General features: G+C 39.2%; 1 protein-coding gene and 1 non-coding gene across 4 annotated transcripts in view; both read left to right on the top strand.

Annotated features, from left to right (window-relative positions):
• Window positions 1-20,287, top strand: part of unc5a (unc-5 netrin receptor A) — a 185,691-nt gene that overhangs the window by 80,394 nt on the left and 85,010 nt on the right.
• Window positions 4,218-4,337, top strand: LOC116409888. The gene has a single exon (XR_004222138.1). It is a non-coding gene; the product is annotated as a U5 spliceosomal RNA (small nuclear RNA).

Genomic DNA, 20,287 nt, shown 5'->3' with positions numbered 1-20,287 from the left:
ATGTTGCGGCAGAAGTTCCTAACTGCTGGAAGCATTAATATTCTCCACCAGAAACTCCCACTACATTCTTTCTGTCATGCATGAGATTGCACTGTGATGGTTTATGAGTGGAAATATATATAATTAGATGTCATAAAAAGCAATAAAACCAAATACAGATGGAGCCTTACTAGGCTTCTCAGTAATAAGTAGCCATATGGTAATATCGACAGTATCCCAACTATAAATAGATGACAGCCAACACTATATGGCAATACTGCATATGCATCTCTATTAACCCACGCAAGAAACTACCACCCCACGAGATAGAACCAGGGATCACATCCTTTTGTTACCAAAGCCAGACCATGCAACCACAGTGTCTGGACTAGGAACTTGTCATGTTTTTAACACTGGAATAGATGATAATTAAGTTATTCAGATCTTAGCATCTTTACAAATTCCATGGAACATGCGCAGGCAACCAATACATGGGAGGGAACAACCAAGAGAAATGATGGTCTGAAGTACTGCAGCAGGGTCGATGGCAACACAATCAATGTCACGGGCACCTGTGCCTCTAGGTACATTGCAGAAGCAGGCTTAGGTATCACTCTGATTACTTTAAATTAAATCTGCCTTTATTACGAACAAGGCTGTTAACAGAAGGCTGTTAGTTGCCATGTTTTCAGCCCTTTGGGCAGTCGGAGCAGCTTTATGATTAATGTACACGCACTGGGCTGTGTTTTGTGGGCTTTAGTTGCCTTTTAACAAACATAATAGATTTTTGTTTTGTTTTCAATAAAACAGGCAGAGTACTTTGTCAGCGCATACCAGATTTATTGGTCTCTTATGGAAAATGGTTATATAGAAAATAAAGCATGATGGTGCTGCATAACAAAACATTTGTATCCATACAGTTATTTTATTTTAACAAATTTACCATACAGGGTATTTTACATGGATAACAGATGGTAGGGGTCATTTACTAAACCCTGGGGGAAAAATGCTAGAGTTCTAAGGGGAACAAGTGTGCCTTTTAAACACTCTGCTTTTGTAAAAAAAAAGGTGGCGGAGGGACGCCTACATGCCCTCCCACTTGCCCCTCACCTATACAGTACTGACTAATGCAGTTAATTCAGTATTAGTACAAGTAGCCACCCGTCTCTCTGCTCTGATCACCATGTAGTGTGCAAAGTGCAAAATAATAGCCGATTGTGGCCTTTTTTGCATGGTGCTTTGTAAATGCATCATGTTATTTGGCAATGCACAGAAGTGGCAAGCATGGCAGCTCTAAGAGAAACTATTGCAGAGAGGGTATTTAGTTTTCTCACAACAGTTGATGCCCTCCTACCTTTCAATTGTTTTAAGTCAACAGCAACAGAAAATAAGGCCAACTAATACTCAAGGAGCTTCTCCTTGTGCACAAATGTGTGCCCTTTTCTAAATAGATTCAGCTTGTGCCTGTCTGCTGCCCGCTGTAGCAGATTTGCGTCCCAGTTTTATTGCTACAACTGAATTTGCTTGTCAGCACTCAGCAAAGCTATTTTATTCTGTTTACTGCACCCTTCACTGCCTTATTATGTTTTAGCTGTATGCAAGGTGGCATCATTTTCCCTTTTATAATATTATAAATAATACAAACAAGAAAGAGCTGTGTAACAATGTGCTTGGCTTTCATGCTTGGTTACCCCTGAAAAAGCCATAACTTCTCTATAATTACAACACAAGGAAGTTGATCTTTAGGGAAAAATGTATTCACGGACCCAGGTAGAGTTTTTTTTTCCTCCTATTTGGTACCATTGCAGCCTTGTGAACATTTCAAACTTCTGTAATCCAGATTAGAAATGAAACTGTCAATACAATTATCCTTTGCTGCTTTTTTGCTTCTGTTCATTTTAAAAATTAACTCCTGCTGCACAGGGGCATCACTCCTGAAACAAAGGAACATGTCCATCCTATTAAAGCAGCACAGCAGGTTGCCATTAATTACTCACATGACAATATTTGAGCTTAATTAATACATGGTGCACAGATGGAGCCCAAATTGAGGGATCTGGGAGACCAGCAGCCTGTGCCATTAGACTACACCTGTCTTGTGTTAAATGCCATCTCCTGTGCAGAATCAAGTAAGAATTGCACATTACACTTGGGAGTTTGCAATGTATCTGTCACTTCATAGGCAGTCACTACGTGCCTAGTAATCTGTGTTCCCAAATGGAAGTGGCCATTATCACTGTTAACATGCAGATAAATCAGATCCCTCCTGCCTATACATACAGATGGGGCTGTGTTGTTAAACCAATGAAATATGAAATGGCTTTCTACACAGGACACACTTTCTTTTCTAAATTAAATTAATTGCCAACAGCACTGTAAAAATGCTGATGGGCAGTAAATGCAGCCGTTATGGAACCCATTCATCTTCGTGCTGTAAATTAGAAGCAGCAACTTCGCCGTTAGAGACAACGGGCCGCATTATTAAATGCTATTCAGGTTCAGTGCTCTTTAACTCCCAGTTGTATGGACAGATCAGTGTAAAGGGATGGACAAGGTGCAAACAATATATGGCCCAAGATGTTAGGGGCATTGCCTTAGTCTTCCCCAGCCCCACAGCAACAAATCAGATGGATGTTTTCATACTAACTGCGCTAGAGCAGTAACCCACTATGACTTCCTAGTTCCTATGTGTTACTGAGACAAAACATAATTTGCTTTCACTATAGCATAACCAACCATAATACTTAATGCATGCAAAAGCATTGGGCAACTTGCACCTTTTCCCTGTAGTTATTTGGGCCTCATACCACTACCATCAAAATTACTCGTGTCAAAATGCACTCTTTGCACTTCCCTATAGTTGTGCACAGTACTGCTCAGTTCTTCCTCCCTTCTGTTCTGAATCAGGTGCCCATTTGCACCTGCATTGACACCAGAATTCTGGGAAAAAACATTGTGATTGCAGTGGAAATTGCACTTTGCACTCTGTGCCTAGGTGAGTGAATGTGCCCTTATATATTGCACAGTGATTTCTCTGCCTTGTAGAACGTATTGTTATTATACTGGTAGATATAAAGGTTAATTAAGAATGGGGTGCAGTGACCCAACTTTTTATTCAACCAAGGATAAAAGGCTACTAACACACAAGGCTCTTCCAAATAGGGACTGGCCCCTATACTAGGCCCCTAGTCTATTATGTTCTTAGGGGCTAGTCCCCACATGGAAAAGCTTTGTGTGCTAGTAAGCTTTTATCCTGCATGCTTGGGAGTGCCATCTGGATGTGCATGTTGGAAAACGTAACTGTTGCTAACAACCTCTTTATTCTGTCACATTGGCTGTTTGCTACAGTTCCCTACTTATCTCCAAAGTTGGCAGTTACTTGTAGCCTGGAATAATCTTGCATCTAAGCAGTTCAGAATTTCATGGGTGGCTATTAGGGATTTCATAGTGGATTTGGTTTGCTGTATATGGCATCTGCCAGCTAGTTACAGGGACCCAAAGAAATTTTAATAAATGATGTCAGTTACAGCTTCCATAGAGGAACATGGGGGATCAGAGGGAAAATGTAAAAGCATTGGGCAAATACTTTTATGGCAAAATTATAAAGCTCATGCAAAGACAATGGTATGATATATTTAAAAATAGTTTCATTTCAGGTGTCAGTATCTCTTTAAGCCATTTCGTAAGCATAGGGCCCTTCAAAAGGCGGAGCTGTGCAGTGGGATTGGTGACAACATAACTTCTGGGCACATTACTAAATAGAAGCATGCACCGTGGGTCCTGATCTGTTCCTGACTTTTAGCATGTATGCTTCTGATCAGCAATCACTAACTAGTTATCCAATGGGAGCAGGACATGCTTATTTACACACAACATATTTATCTTATAGAGAGCAAAATAAACGTGGCCAAAGCTCCACTCCCTTTACCTTTAAAAAGCTGAGTACGAGGCAAAATTCATATAAACTAATCATGCCCCACTGGGGATTTAGAAGCCTTGATAGGGCACATGCTCATCTGACTGTATTTAAAGATGGGAGTTGATCTTTAAAGGGATTAAATAATTTGTAAAATCCAGTGATTTAGTATTGTTATAGCTTTTATATAAAAATAGAGAAATCTGAAGCAGAGAGGGTATTTTTTATTTTTGCCGTTTTGCATACACAAACCGGATTGAATTTTAAAAACATTATTTTTCTCTCTCTAAAATATAGGTACAGCGTGTGAATCAACTCACAATTCATCTGGTTTATCTTTATATTGAATACATCTTCTGCCTTTTACTAAAGATTCCTGTCGAAATGAACAACCCTGAGTTATATCAAGTATTTTGTTGGGCCTGAATATTATGAAATGTTGTGTTAATGCATCTGCTACACGTTCCTCACTATTCCAAGTAAGGACGTTACTGTTGGTAAAAGAAGCTGAGATAATGACAGGGTAACATGATATTCTAATACAATTGATGGGGTTATCAAAGCTGCATAGAGAGGGACCTGGCACATCTACAGCAAAGGGAATTTCATGGAATGGAAGTGCTCTTAATTATTTGTATTTGGATATGACATATATTAACCATCCTGCACCAAGTGTTTCCAACAAATGCTGAACTCATATGAAAACATGACTCCATAATGCTACATAGCAGTCAGTGCTCAAAGCCTTCCCCGATTTATGGCAATGACAAATGAAGCTACTTATAGCCAGCTACTTGTTGCAGCTACAAAACAGACAATACTGATAATTGTCTCTATGTGTGTTTTAGCAGAGACAATTCTTAGTATTGTCTATGGCAAGGTATTTTCTGGTGCTTTGTAGCCAGGGCAAGTAGCACCATGTGTCATAGCCTTAATGAGAGCCTTGGTCACCTTATCTATAGATACATATAATCTGTTAGCATTAGCGCATCAGTTGAATACTAGTCCCAGCTTAGCCCACACATGCAGCATATTCACTTCAATACACCAGTGAGAAAGCAAAGAACTGTATAGGATTCACGTCTGAATTCTCAGGGGGCGGCTTTTATTCTCTCTTTATTTGATGAAAGGAGAGCTCCTAATTGCTATGAATTCCATTCAGTTTAATTGCATGCTTAATAAATTCTAACCGGCTAATTATCAGCAACAATCCCTGTTTAATTCACTGACACGGTAACTAGTCTATTCTTCGGTAATCACATGCTTATTTAGGGCCTCAGACATTTTTAAAACTGTTTCGACAGCATAAAAAGTGCAAGCGCTGGGTTTTTTTCCCTTTTCATAATCTCTCTGCTCCCTGCAGGATATTTATAAACACACATATGTACAGTATATGAAAGGCCTAATAGCTGTAAATTGGGCGATTTAACTTTCTCATTTCTGCGTTCTACAAGGAGAATCATACATTTTCTTTGGAAAAATTTTCCACTAGTCATCTGTTAATAACATAAATATATTGTATAATGGAGGCCTGTTCAGGCCTGGACTGGGGTTCAAAATAGGCCCTGGCATTTCAAGTACACAGAGGCCCAAACAGTCCCCCACCATCCCAATAAATAGTGACTGTCTATGGCATCTTACAAAATCCTTTCTGGAATTTGGCAGAATTCACAGATCGGGCCTGAGCCTGTTGTTGCACATATGAAAATGAATTCAAAGTGCGAGGGTAGGGTAAGAGAAGTAATTTCTTTTATTGCAGGGAGCTGTAAGACAACAGGAACAGTCTCTTAGTCCTGCACATGGAAACTGGTGCATCAGGTAAAAGTTCCTAAACATCTAAACATGCACTTTTATACAAGTACTTCAGTATACAAGTAACATAACATATTACTATGCTGGAAATATATCATATCTTGCTGCATAAAGGATCTATAACCAGCATTAACTACTGTGCAACATGTGCACTGATTCAGCAGGTGTAACTGTCTGGCTGCTGTAACTCTCTGCAGGCTGTCTGTGCTGGAGACAGTGTATAAATGGTTTGCAGTGTCATATAAACATTTTTAGATAACTTTATAAAACTTTAGGATGAGGATTACTACCTGTAAGACAACAGGAACAGTCTCTTAGTCCTGCACATGGAAACTGGTGCATCAGGTAAAAGTTCTCACCTTAGCTGTTCACTTTGGTTCCCCCTGCAGTAGCAGAGCAGGAAATGTTCCTGGAAAATACAGTCTTATAGGAAACAAGATGTAAGTAAGTGCTGAACTTGTTTAAACGCACAATTTTTATTAGGGGGGTGCATAATAACCTTATACCTCTTACATTGTTCTTAAGCGAATTACAGGATGTACTGATGCCACATGCCTCTCTTATACCATATTTTTGCCCTTTAGTTATTGCCCCTTAAGTAAGCAGAGAATATAGTAAGTTGAGAACTGAGCAGGCGTTTACATAGTGGGTCCACTATAGACCTGGTCTTCAGCTTGAGCTTTAGAATGCTGTCATCAGTTACATAACAGTTTAGTGTGACATGCCGCATCTGAGCATTTTATTGCAATATTGCTAATGGCACACTGCGCTAGAGGGAGCACATGGATGAAGATCAAAATTCTCCAACTAGAGGAGTAACATCTTTGAGGACTTACTTTCACTAAATGTGAAGTGTTCAAGTTTTCTACAAGCCAACATACCCATCAGTATTTACAATGAAAATAGTAGGCTGCTACAATTACAGAGGACTTTTAAGTTTTTCGCATTTGTGGTCCAATAGCAGCCACGCCAACTGCCATCATTGCCAATGGGATCTGACTGCAGACTGGTACAGTACCGCTGATTCCTGTTGACATGAGATAACTTAGACTGTCAGACCAAATTTGCAACATATTTCCCACAGTCTGGATTGAATCACATTCTCCAAACACACAGCTTACTTCAACAGAGGTTCTAGAGTGCGTATTTATGTGGACCAATATGTGCAGATACATATATTTAACAACAATAAAGCAACAGAACACACACTCATTAAACTTAGAAACCATCATTACGAAAAAAAAGTTTGCAGTGGAAATGGAGTACTTAATACTTTGTTCTTACACAAATACATACATTGTAGCCATATAACTATTATAAACACTATTAGGCTTAACTCTTAAAGGCAAACAAAGAGTACAATTGTGCATGTTAATACTGTCAGGTATCAGATATACTGATGTTATTCTGTCGGGTATCAGAGGTACCATACCTGCAAAATGGTGGCTTCAATTTATGATTTAAAATCAGGATTAGGAGTGAAAAGGTTGGATTACTAAAACCAAAAAATGACATATTTTATACATATAAAATGTAGTGACCCTCATTTGATGACAAGTAGATTTCAATAAAAAACATGAATTTGAATGGCATTTGAATGGTATAAAGTCTACCTATACAAAATAGTAATCTTGCCAACAAGATATATTTTAAGGTGGCCATACACGTGGCGATCCGACGATGTTTCGTACGACCATCGGTCGCACGAAACATCGTAAGATCCGCCACACACCATTCAGGGCTGAATCGGCAGGTAAGGAGGTAGAAACAATAGGATTTCTACCTCCTTCTGCCGATTCAGCTCTGAAGGGAGAATTTTGGTCAGGCGCCTTCTATGGCGCCCGATCAAAATTTTCAAATTTGTCCGATCGGCGAGTCGTCCGATATCGGCAGCTTCCTGCGATATCGGTCGACTCGCCGACATGCCATACACGCACCGATTATCGTACGAAACGAGGTTTCGTACAATAATATCGGTGCGTGTATGGCCACCTTTATTTGCAGATGCTGCACAATCACAATGGGGCAGATTTATCAGAGTGTGAAATTAAAGATCACCACAGTAAAATTCCCCCACTCTTTATTCATTCCTAAAGGAGTTTTAGAGATGTATTTATGTAATAGTGAACGCTAACTTTCACCCATTGATAAATTTGTCTCTAAAAATCCCATAGGAATGAATAGAAAGTGGAGGAATTTTACTGTGGTGAGTTCTAATTTCACACTTTGATAAATCTGCCCCATAATCATTAAAAACATCTAAAATATTTTCTGATGTAGTTAACCCTTGATAGTGCTGGTGCTCACAGAAACCGGCATACAGATCACTTCATGTGTTTTAATCAGTCTGATCAAACCTCTTCAGTTTTCATAATTGTATATGTACAAAAAAACATTAATCAGTGCATCCCTAGTAAGAGGACTACTGAGTGGTACAAAATGTACCCATCTGTTTATAAGGTTTGCTTGTTCAGTTCTAAGGCATGGAGTGACAAAGCACTGCTTGCCCAGGTCCCTTCTGCAAAACCACAGAATAGTGAGTGCCCTTCCCCTCCTGAAGACAAACCGGTTACCAACACAATGATTACAATATTGCATCTAGAGAAATACTGACTCAGTTCGGGGTCACTGGCATGGGCCGTGAATATTATTCACTGCAAATGAAAAAATCTCTGCACAGTACATCACTTCTTCCCCACAATTACAAGTGTCAGACATGTGTACCAATGTATGATACTGCTATCTATGTCTGAACTGTAGATTCCTTGGTGCATTTAGTAGTTTTTGTAAAATTGGGCATTTCTGGGCCATATAAGCTTAATATTGGCTGGCCCAGTGCAAATATGTCTTTAGTTATCTCCATAGCATTAACAACCTTAACATGATTGTTACAGACACTGAAGTTAAAGAACTTGATTCTCTGGCACTTGCTTCAATTACAGTTGCATCTTGCCTGCCCTGTATTTCTTTACATGTAATATTTATGTAGTCTTAACTGTTTCATTATACAGGGATCCGTTATCAAGAAAGTACCAACTAAGATATAATTAATAATTTTATAGTAGACTTCAGTTATGGAGATCCAAATTACGAATAGACCCATTTGCCAGAAAACCTCAGGGTCTGAAGTATTCTGGTTAGCATGTCCAATACCTGTACAGGTATGCGACTTGTTATCCAGAATGCTTGGGACTACTTCTCTTTTGGAGAAGTAGTCTTTTCGTAATTTCGGTGTCCACACCTCAAGTTAAAAAAAAAATTTTGAATTATTTGATTAATGTGGGGTCTGTGGGAGATGGCATTGCCGTAACCTAAAACCTTCTGAAAAAAGGGTTTCTGGATATTGGATCCCATACCCTATATACATATAACAGTATATATATATATATATATATATATATATACATGTATTTTAAAAATACATGTCATTTATTGCAGGTGTTCTTCTGCATATCATCAATAAATATTATCTAAAGTTGCATAGATTTTGGTAGGCCATGTGGGGCTTATGGACACTATATCGAACATGTTCACAGACAGCAGAGCTAACCCTTTTTCATACAAAATGTCCAGTAATGTATAAAAAATAGCAGCCCTGTCTGTTCATATTTTTTGGTATTGTATATTCTTTAAGGGTCTTTGTGAGTTGTATTTCCAGCAGCCCCCGCACACCCATAAGTTGGATTTTTCTGCTGCATAATGGCATTATGTTCAGCGTCTTTAAACCTGGAAATGAAAGTTGTACCTAGAGTATCCCACCTATAATTTATGCAAGACTCATCTAATCCCCAGTGCTTTGCCTTTTTCATGCAGATTGAATATCTCTTTATGATATCCGCTACTAGTTATCTATTGATGTAAAACAATATTTGCAGCGCTCATTATGATGATAGCAATTATGAATTTTTTCTCATAGCTATTTAATAGCTTTATCTTCTACTTAACTTTACCACAATGAGGAGATAGGTACTTAGTATTTAATTTGCTTTCAAGCACTTGTGAGAATGAATGTACCTAGTTTCGCTAGTGTCCTTGGAAAGACGCCTATAGAGAACACTCGGTACTTATGAGAACGTGTGCTTATATACATGTGAATATGAAAGTGCCCATACAAAGCTACACGCATTGTGCATTTGAGTAGGTGCATAATAAGCTGCACCCAAATTGCATTAACCCTGTAGTATTGAATGATTTAGTTATGTACACAATAACAGTGTGCTCTGGTACCAAACAAAATGATAACATGTCTCTTTGGTTCATCCTACTTTGATGGCAGAGAGTTAGAGCAAGCTTGCAATGCTGACTTTTATTGATTTGCAATTATAACTAACAGAATAAGATCTATAATATATCTATAAGGTGCGTTTACGCTAGTATGGCAGCTCCTTCTGTTTGGATTAACCCATTAGGCAATGCACCCTGCTACCTATAGATCTCAAAGTCACCCAGCAAGATTTTTTTTTCTGATCCTCCACAATAAATGTAAGCAAGCAATGCTTTAGATGACTAGGAACACAGAGAAGTGGGATGGTAAAGGAAGGTGAACTTTGCACTGACCATTAAATTGCTCTCAGCAATTAGCTACAGGAAAAGAAACAAGCAGCAAGGGCACAGAATGTAAGGAGACATTGTAGTAAATGTCACTCACAGCCAATCAGCTGTCCTTATTTCAGCCTTGAGTACCACATTTGCTCTTGCAAGCACTCAGCAGAAATCAGGAGATATAAGGTACCTCACACAAGGGTTTCACAGTCTCTTAAAAAGAACATTGCAAATACATATCAATTGCATTGCAATTTATTTCACACACTTTCAGTGCAATTACCTGTCACCCATAATTTCCCAGCACAGAAAGAAGCACACAGGACTGGGTAGGTGAAAAAAATGACAGACACTGAGAATTAATTGAAACAGAATGACTGTATGAACTTATTTTATAATAAATCTTGTTTCAAACACACATAGTACTGATGTTTCTATTGCACTTGGCAGTTGGCTCTGTTACTATAACTACAGAAAGAGGTTTTAAGGGTTGCCTGTTGGTCGTAAAAGGGGAAAGTTGTTCCAGCCCAGAACATTTTCCGAATTCTAAAATACAATTATATGGGGGTGAGATAACTGAAAATTCATACAGATAGTCAAGTAGATTCACTACACTCACACATATCAATATATTATTAAATGACAAAATGTCATAAAAAGTTTTTTAATATATTAATATTGGGGAGTGGAGAGGTTCTTTTTTTCCAGCCTAGCTATAGGTTGGTTCTATCTCCTTCCACTGCAGAATTGGGTTATATGCAGAAAAACTGCAATTACCCCAGTGAAACTGTGTGTGTTTACGGAGGAGGGTTAATAATGCAGCTTAGGTACAAACACCTGTATTTAGTCTTTTATTTCATCCCACTGCTTTCACTGAATTTTAGTGCATCGTACAACTCTCACTCAAATGGAATTTTTCCTTTTTCTAGATGCATTATAGTTGTTTAGCACTTTTGTACCTGGAGAAAAATGTATTATTATTATTATTATAAATAGCACATATTTATAAAGCCCCAACATACTGTGCGGTACTTTACAATAGTTAGTGTAAACAAAGAGTATACAAATAACATACAAATATTCTTGCTGATCAACAGAGCTTACAATCTAAAAAGAGAAAGAGTATGCACAGTTATAGGAAGAATAATAAGTTTATTATTCTTAAAGGAGACATTGTGTGAAAAACAAATGTGCCAGTGCATTCTACTCTTTTAAATATAGAGACAACGTGCTTAAAAAAAGATGTGTTTGGGTTGATTTATTGAGAAATTCCCCTAAAACCCTGCTAGTCCCACCCATCTGTTCCACTTCCTGCTGCCTCCTTTCCCAGGCTGTGCAGGGGGCCGGCAGCATTAAGCACACTGTGCTGTAGGGTAGGAACCAATCAGCAGCTAGGCTGACCTGATAGCGTACTGAAGCCTGTCTTTGCTTGCATGACTGCAGGGCTGTGATTGGCTATCCTCCTCTTACTGTGTTTCTGGCAGGGGCTGTTAGGACACACCCACCCCTCATTTAAAACACAGACAGGGACTGTAGCAGCTCTATAGGAAGATCCAATAATGGGGCTATTTTTAAAGTTAATGATCATTTTTAGCCCAGAGTGAAACCAGTACCATATATTATTCATGATTGCCTACAAGGTTTTAACAGATGCTATATGCCTCCTTTAAGCATAACTAACATTATTAATTACAATGATCTGTGTGTCCTCACTATACAAACTCTAAAATTCTGTCCCAGACAAACATTTTGTGAATTCTGACAAATGCCACAGGGGCTGCTGTAAGATACCAAAGACGGTCACCATTTATTAGATTTGTGGGGGCTGTTTGGGCCTCTCTGTACTCGAAATGCCAGGGCCTATTTTGACAGGCCTGCTAAAATTCTAAAAACTGCCTCTTCCCCAAATATATAATTAAATATACTCCAAGTACTGGAGCAGATCTTCTGTACGTTACCAAAGCCCCAATGCACTTTATATGCTTTTAACTGTGTCCATTGATGGCTTCAGTTATGTTAATTAGGTCATGCCACCCACTGAAACCTGAGTACTATTCGTTATAATGCCCCCCACCCCCCACAATATAAACATATTAGAAGTCACCTTGGAGTTTCATTGGCTTTATAAAAGCAGGTACTTGTGGCCTCTTGGCTTCATTATGTGTCCTTATAATGTACAAGAAGTATGAATAGCCTGTAAAACAGATTATTTCAAATGGTGTTTAGTAATGTCATTGGTTATAATCCATGCAGAAGGTCAAGTGTCGCATAACTCATGGAAAATGGTGTACTATAAAAAATAATGTATGCACTCCTTTTACATGTAAGGAAATTGGAAGTCACCTTGACCTTCAGCCTTTTTTATATAGTGATGAAGCTCCTTGGTGCCTTCGTATATCCTTATATTTTACAATCGGATGTGCTTAATTTTCTTTATATATTAGCCCCAAATAAAAAAATGGATTGCAGGTTGCAATCACAACCAGCCTAGAATGAGTTCTATTCATTATTAGATGACTAGAGATAAGATTTCACCTGAGAAAAAGATACATTTATATTCACAGCACATTAAACAGAGGGCATAGAGGAAGAGCGACAGAGGGTAGATCTAGGGTACATACAGAGCTGCTGAGACATGAAGGGAAAAGACAGGACAGGGCAAACACTGAGGGAGAGAGACAGACAAAGCCCCGAAGTTTTGTGTCTCTGTTGCTGCCTCTGGCCTTTGCTCGATACAGGAGGGGTTTCTGCTCCATCAGGCTCCTGCTAGAGTCAGCATGGCATGACCAGCCTCCTCCCACAGCGACGTGAGAAATGTCCCTCGTTGGTCACACTACGTTTGTTTTTCATTAGAAGTTAAGTGCAGACATGAGCGATCGAGCCGAGTTCAGCATCCAGCAGCCTGTGCCTGATTGAAAGGCTGCGGGCAGCGGGGGAGCCTCGGGCGGGATCAGACAGGGCAAGCAGCGGGGCTGCAAGTACCTGATGAAATTTATAGTCTACCTGAGGGAAAGTAAATAATGGGATTCCTCCATGGCTAAAAGGAAAAGAAAAAAAAAGAAAAGTCTTGGTCTACGAAAACAGTTGTCAGGCCTGCATAATATAGCTAATGACCAATTACTTGCTGGTTCCTTCATGTTTGGAGAGATGTAAAAGTGAAAATCACTGAGTGACCCTTTTGTCATTACTGTGACAACAATCAATGTAATGACCTAAAAGGAATCCGGTTATTAAATCCTTTTCTTTCCCTGCTAATTAAATAACACTGATGAAGATGAATACAACTGTCTAAAATGTGGGGAAAAGGGGCAATTAAAGCCTGAAAATCCTTGCTCACTCAAAATGTACTTCTATACAATTGCAGTATCCTTCCATTTGTATGATAGGGTAGAATTTACAAAAAAATGCAGATATAATATGTCAAATACAGTATGTTTGTTTAAACCAGAAATTCATACATGTAACAATTTTTGCACCGCTTGAATTAAAAATGTCTGTTATTAGCATCAAATAGCTGGAATAGTGTTTCTGCTTATTTAACCGCATCTTCAATCTAGGGTTGCTAACTTTTCTGGAGAAAAATACTGGCCTATTAATAACATTGGCCTTAAGCATAATTTTTACCAGCAAGGCTGGTAAAATAGCGGCCAGCGAGCCCACTTCAATTTGACATTATTAACAAAAGCAAAATGGAGATAATAATGCCCCAAAAATAACACCGACCTCATAAAGCCATACATTCTAAAACTTAATGCTACCCCAGATGCATAGGGGTGTATGAAATAGAGATATTGATCAGAATATACATATATATACATGACTTAAAACAAAAATAATTGTCATATGATTCAGTGGGGCTTGAGAGTGGCAGCTCAAGCATGGGCTCATTCATCTTTCATTGTTGGTTTCCAACTCTTGTCTTTAAATAGCGACACTTATGCAGTATTCTTAATCCAGAGATACCTATGCTTTGATAGAATGAATAATGCATAAGGAAAAGAGCTGAAAATGTAAAGGTTGTGCTTAAAAGTACATAGCTTTAACTGCATTAATGTTGTAGAGCAGTGCTGTCCAACTGGCGGCCCTGTCTGGCTGCTTTGATGGCTTACTCTTCTGTAAGCTTTAAATGGTATCAGTACTGTGATTAACTGCCCCCTTGCATGGTTCACACCTCAGATTCAGGCTGTAATCCCCCTGTATTGTTTAAAAATGTAATCCCCTGTGTTGTTTACACCTTTTAATCTCTGCCTTGTTCACCCCCTGCATTGTTCACACCTTAGGCTCAGGCTGTAATCACCCACATTGTTCTCCTGTTCACACCTCAGTAGAAGGTGTGAAGGAGCAGTTGAAACCCACAAATAAACCCTGCACACTACAAAAAGAATATATACTGAGGTGGTACTGCAATTAAGTTTTTTAATATATAGTTATTGTGCAGACTGTAGGGGCATTGCCAGCATTATGTCACTGTATGCTGCCTGTGTGTGCCATACACACACAGGCAGGGTAGGGCAGGCAGAGTATGGCACACAGGCAGGGTAGGGCAGGCAGAGTATGGCACACAGGCAGGGTAGGGCAGGCAGAGTATGGCACACAGGCAGGGTAGGGCAGGCAGAGTATGGCATACACAGGCAGGGTAGGGCAGGCAGAGTATGGTACACACAGGCAGGGTAGGGCAGGCAGAGTATGGCACACACAGGCCAGGTATGGCACAAACCAGCCAAGAATGGCATACACAGTCAAAGTATGGCACACGCAGGCAGGGTAGGGAAGGCAGAGTATGGCACACAGGCAGGTTAGGGAAGGCAGAGTATGGCAGGTTTTTGCTGTACTACAACCATTAATATGGGTATGGTCATGTGATAACATGGGTGTGGTTTCAAGTGGGTGTGGTTTCAAAAAGGGGAGTGGTTAAAACTGGCTTCCATTATCGTCCCTCCACCACGTAGGTCGGAAAAATTCCATCCCTCGGTACCACAGAAGTTGGACAGCACTGTTGTAGAGTGTAAATTTTTCAGAGCTAGCAGTCAGGGCCTGACTACCGAAACATTGGCTTTACATTATAGTTTATGGTTTGAGTGTGTTTACTGGCAACATTCAGTGTGGATTGTTCAAAGAGTGAGGTGATTGAAGGGTTAAAGGAAAATAGACAATGCAGGAACACCCAATATACCATTACCATACAGTACAGACATTTAATTAAGTTGTTCCATTAGTTGATTTGTGTGGCCTTATAAAAATTATGCACCTAAGTTATTGAGTCTGATTGCAAAGAGAGACACGTAGCCCCTATTCTTAATCCTTGGTCAGTGATAAACACTGTAGTTAATATATGCACCATTTTCTTTTAAGTGCTTTTTGTTTTAAGGCTTGTTTTCGACATTCCCACATAGGTGCAATAACTGCCTTACCTCCCATTGATCTGAGTTCACTGGTTCTGTATTGTAGAGAACGCCGCAGAGCAGTACGATGGCAGCAAGGCAAGTGTCAGGTTTGAGTCAGGCAGAGCTGTGCTTGTGCAGTGGAGCAGATACTATTACTGCCGAGTACAATAGAGAATCGCACAAGCACATAAACAAAATTAAATGCATGTAATGTGGCTGGGAGAATCATGGGCTATTTATTTCCTTAATGACCAGACTGGAGTACTGCTCTAGAGGGCCTTATACATAAATTATAGGGTTAAAGTCCTAGTTTCAAAGCTGGGCTGAATGCCAGAACAACATTATACTGGGACTACAAGTCAAAACTAGAAAATAAGCATGGATATCCACGATAGTGAGCACTTAAAGACACCAGGCATTCTCCAATACAGAAAGGAATATTTACCAAGTGAGAAATTAGGCCAATAGGGAGATTTGCCATCTGAGGGAAATATGAGCTACCTTCAGGCAACAAATCTCCCCCATGTGCCTTCTCTCTAATGGTGGCCAAACACATACAGATATTGGTATGATGTTTCATACCAAACTTCTTATGTGTTAAGCGAATGATCTGGACATATATAATCATGTCTTAGATATCAGTTGCTTCTGCAGAGTGGACAGATTTGAAAAAAGTTTTTTGTTCATAAGACAGTCAAGACACTTTTTGCCCAATTGACACATCCCAATTGTCCAGTTTGTCTCCAGAGTGTAGGAGGAGACACACATGTTGTGGCTGCTAAGCAGTGTCGGACTGGCCCACCAGGATACAAGGAAAACTCCCAGTGGGCCCAGGTGTCAGTGCTTCTAACTATTTGGCCAATTGCATAGTCATTCCTTATTTCTGTATGGGAAAAAGAGATGGAAGGATAGAAAAAAAGAGACTTGGATAATGAAGAAGTTGAAGAGGAGAAGTTGAGTGAGAAGAGGAGGTATAATAGTTTAGAAAGTGGGCCTATGGGCCAAAGTTTTCTGGTGGGCCCCTGGCATCTCAGTCCGACACTACTGCTAAGGCTACTCTTCATTTCCTCATATGCTGGTTTATTATGAGGTGGCTGACATCATATACTAGCAGATGACATTCAATTCCTGAACTGAACGATACGCATAATACATGGATATCAGGATTGGCGGACCCATATGCATACATAATGAGTTTGCAAAACTGCTGTCTTTGCACACATGGCCCATTTTGCGACAGTCATTATATGCAAGCAATCATCTACAAGATAGTCTTCATGTTATAGGTTCATTATTCTAAATACTAAGCTGAACAGAAGGTTATTCAGGTTTATCTGTGTGGCCAATTCTGCACTCTGCTTTTAAAAAACTAACCAGTAAATTCTACCTGCTATGGGTTACTACTTCTGGCCAAGCTTAGTCCTTTTTTTACATAACCCCAAGTATTTATTTCCATCTTTTGCTATCACCTTATGTCCAATATCTGTTTTACCTTTTACTTACCCTCATCTCTAAATTTTACATTCTTTATCTCTTTGGTTCTACTGCTGTTTTTCTTCCTTTTTATTAGCTGCTAGCTTTCACAGTCTGTTACACTGTGGATTAGCCCAAGGGATTGCCATCTAGGGGGCAGTCAGTAACACTCTACTGGAGACACATAATAGCAAATGCATTGTTCAGAAGGTGAAGTTTAACCTGCTTACATCTAGTTTTATTACGGGGCTTTATTCAGCAAAACAAGAGCAGAGAGTATTTCCCTCTCTTCTGTGGGGTAGAGGCATAGCACCCCAGGCTTATAAACAAAAGTGCAAACAAGATTACTGCCATTTTTTGCTTTCTACTTGTGACTTATTATAATGGTAAAATACCATAATGTAACTATGGAGGAGGTAAATGTCTGCAACCAAAATTTTGTCAAAATGTGATTAAAGAGTTTAGAACTGAACTTTTCATCATATTAAATAATAGATTGGATGCAAAATGGTTGATATTTCTTATAAAACAGAACCCCACTTATATTTGATCTGCTATTGCAGATGTTATGCTACATAAAGTATATGATTGTTGTTATCCAGAAATTTACACTAAAAAAAAAAAATTCAGAACATTAGTGAATGGCTTTTTGGGCAGTACTGCTTACTTGTTCAAAAAGTTGGTGGTTAGTGAAAGTACTTGGGACTCCCCCCCAGTCTGCATTTCATTCAGCTGAAGAGCACTGGGGGATTCAAGGCAACCCCAACCCAGCGTGATGTGCTGCAGTGCTTATATACCAGGCCCGACCCCTCTATCACTGATGGAGCGGGTAACGTGAGTATATAAGTAAAATGCAGAATGATGTTTAACCCCCCCCCCCCACCACTCACAACCACAACCCAGAAAGTAAAAGAGTCAACCAAAATACAGATATAATACCAGCAAAGCTTCTATATATATTGTATGAATATATTTATTTATATGGTCCCAATGGGGTAATTTATCATTCTCTCTGGGCACTAAAGATTGCAAGGAAAAACTAATGTGCTACATTAGGTGATAATGTTTGTATAGGCTAGGCCTCAGGCCTGGACTGGGATGCAAAATAGTCACTGGCATTCCAAGTACACAGAGACCCCAACATCCCTCCACCAGCCCAATAAATAGTGACTGTATGGTATCTTACAGCAGCCCCTCTGGCATTTGCCAGAATCTACAGATTGCCAGTATGGGCCTGCTAGGCATTATTGTATTGTAAATATTCATTACTGTGATTCCTTATATAGCCATATTTTGATTACGTATTTTAAAAAAATATTGTACTCTCCTGTTTCAATACATTTGTGCAATTTAAAACTCTGAAATGATTCTACTATTCTACAGATATAGCACCCATAAATAAAAGATATATTATTATGTGCACATAAAATTATTGTGTGGTAAGCTTTCTTTCTGAACTCCTGCACTGCTATGGCTTGTGAATTGTTCTTTTGCTGTTCTGCAGTTCACATGGTTTCACCACAGGGGAGTAATGTAGATCTGTTTTCATTTCTTAATAGCCCAGAATTGTCTGGAAGAGAAAAAAGCAAAGTCTTGGAAACGTATGGATGAAAGAGATCTTAGAAGCACAGGATGCTGGGAATTACAGTTCACAACAGTTGGGTGGCTGCTAATTAGGCATAGCTGCCGGTAGCCCTCAGCCTGCGACTGCCCCCTGAAAATGTGCACCTTCATGTTTTCTGGCAACAACTGAGTGCTAAGGTCAATACGTGACCTGTCATAATAACTGGCAATAAAAGCACCTTAGACTTGTTTGCAGCCTAGCTTTTTAAGTTAGAAACTAGACTTTAATATTTTAAGGGCTTGCTAGTAAGAATTTAGAATAAAGCACTAAAATACATTTTTGAAGAAATTGCACTAATTTCATAATTGGTTATGTTTTAGCATATCTGTCTTTATACTTCAACAAGGTCATAACGTGCCTAGGGCAACAGCTTCAGTGGGGCTAAAAAAAATAATGCAATATGTATTTTTTGTCCCAAACCTGCATCTAAATCAAATGGAGGGGCGGAGGGAGAAGGCTCATTAATGGTGCCAGTTTTCATAGAAAATATGCTGCATTGGTACATTTGGTTATGTGGGGCTTGAGGTGGAGCATGTTTACATTTGTACTGCAGCCTGTGGAAGGATAGCATTGCACCCATCCTAGCATGGCCTAAGTAAGCATGTCTTTCCATCAGAAGTGTAAGGCTTTAGTTGCACATTTCTCCACTGGCGGGCATTAGTTACATATAGTTACATAGGGTTGAAAAAAGACCAGAGTCCATCAAGTTCAACCCATCCAAGTATCCCCAGTGCACACAACCTATACTTACCAAACTATACACTCACATACATAACTATATATACAACTACAGGTATGGGATTCCTTATCCGGAAACCCGTTATCCAGAAAGTTCCGAATTACAGAAAGGCCATCTCCCATAGACTCCATTATAAGAAAATCTAATTTTTAAAAATGATTTCCTTTTTCTCTGTTATAATAAAACAGTACCTTGTACTTGAGCCCAACTAAGATATAATTAATCCTTATGGGAGGCAAAACAATCCTATTGGGTTTAAATGATGTTTAAATGATTTTTAGTAGACTTAAGGCATGGAGATCCAAATTACGGAAAGATCCCTTATCCGGAAAGCCTCGGGTCCCGAGCATTCTGGATAACAGGTCCTATACCTGTACTAATACTAACTGTAGATATTAGTATCACAATAGCCTTGGATACTATGCTTGTTCAAGAACTCATCCAGGCCCCTCTTAAAGGCATTAACAGAATCTGCCATTACCACATCACTAGGAAGGGCATTCCACAACCTCACTGCCCTCACTGTGAAAAACCACCTACGCTGCTTCAAATGGAAGGATGGGTAACAAACAGATACAAATAGGCATTCGGCCCTTAAGAGCCAAGACTGGACTAGACTAGATAATGTTCTAGGTCTCCAAAATGTAGGATCTGAATAAGTAATATAATGTGAAAATAACTGATTAGTCACATTACTTCATTGGCCATAATCATATTTAATAATTCCTTCATAAATAGCTAATAAATACTATTTTATATAAACCATTCATTAGTGAGGCCATTGGCAATGGTGCTAAAAAAATCCAAAAGATTTATTG

The sequence above is a fragment of the Xenopus tropicalis genome, chromosome 3, assembly GCF_000004195.4.
Source record: "Xenopus tropicalis strain Nigerian chromosome 3, UCB_Xtro_10.0, whole genome shotgun sequence".
Lineage (NCBI taxonomy): Eukaryota > Metazoa > Chordata > Amphibia > Anura > Pipidae > Xenopus > Xenopus tropicalis.
The sequence above is the reverse complement of the archived record's forward strand: the minus strand, read 5'-3'. Positions and strand labels throughout refer to the sequence as shown.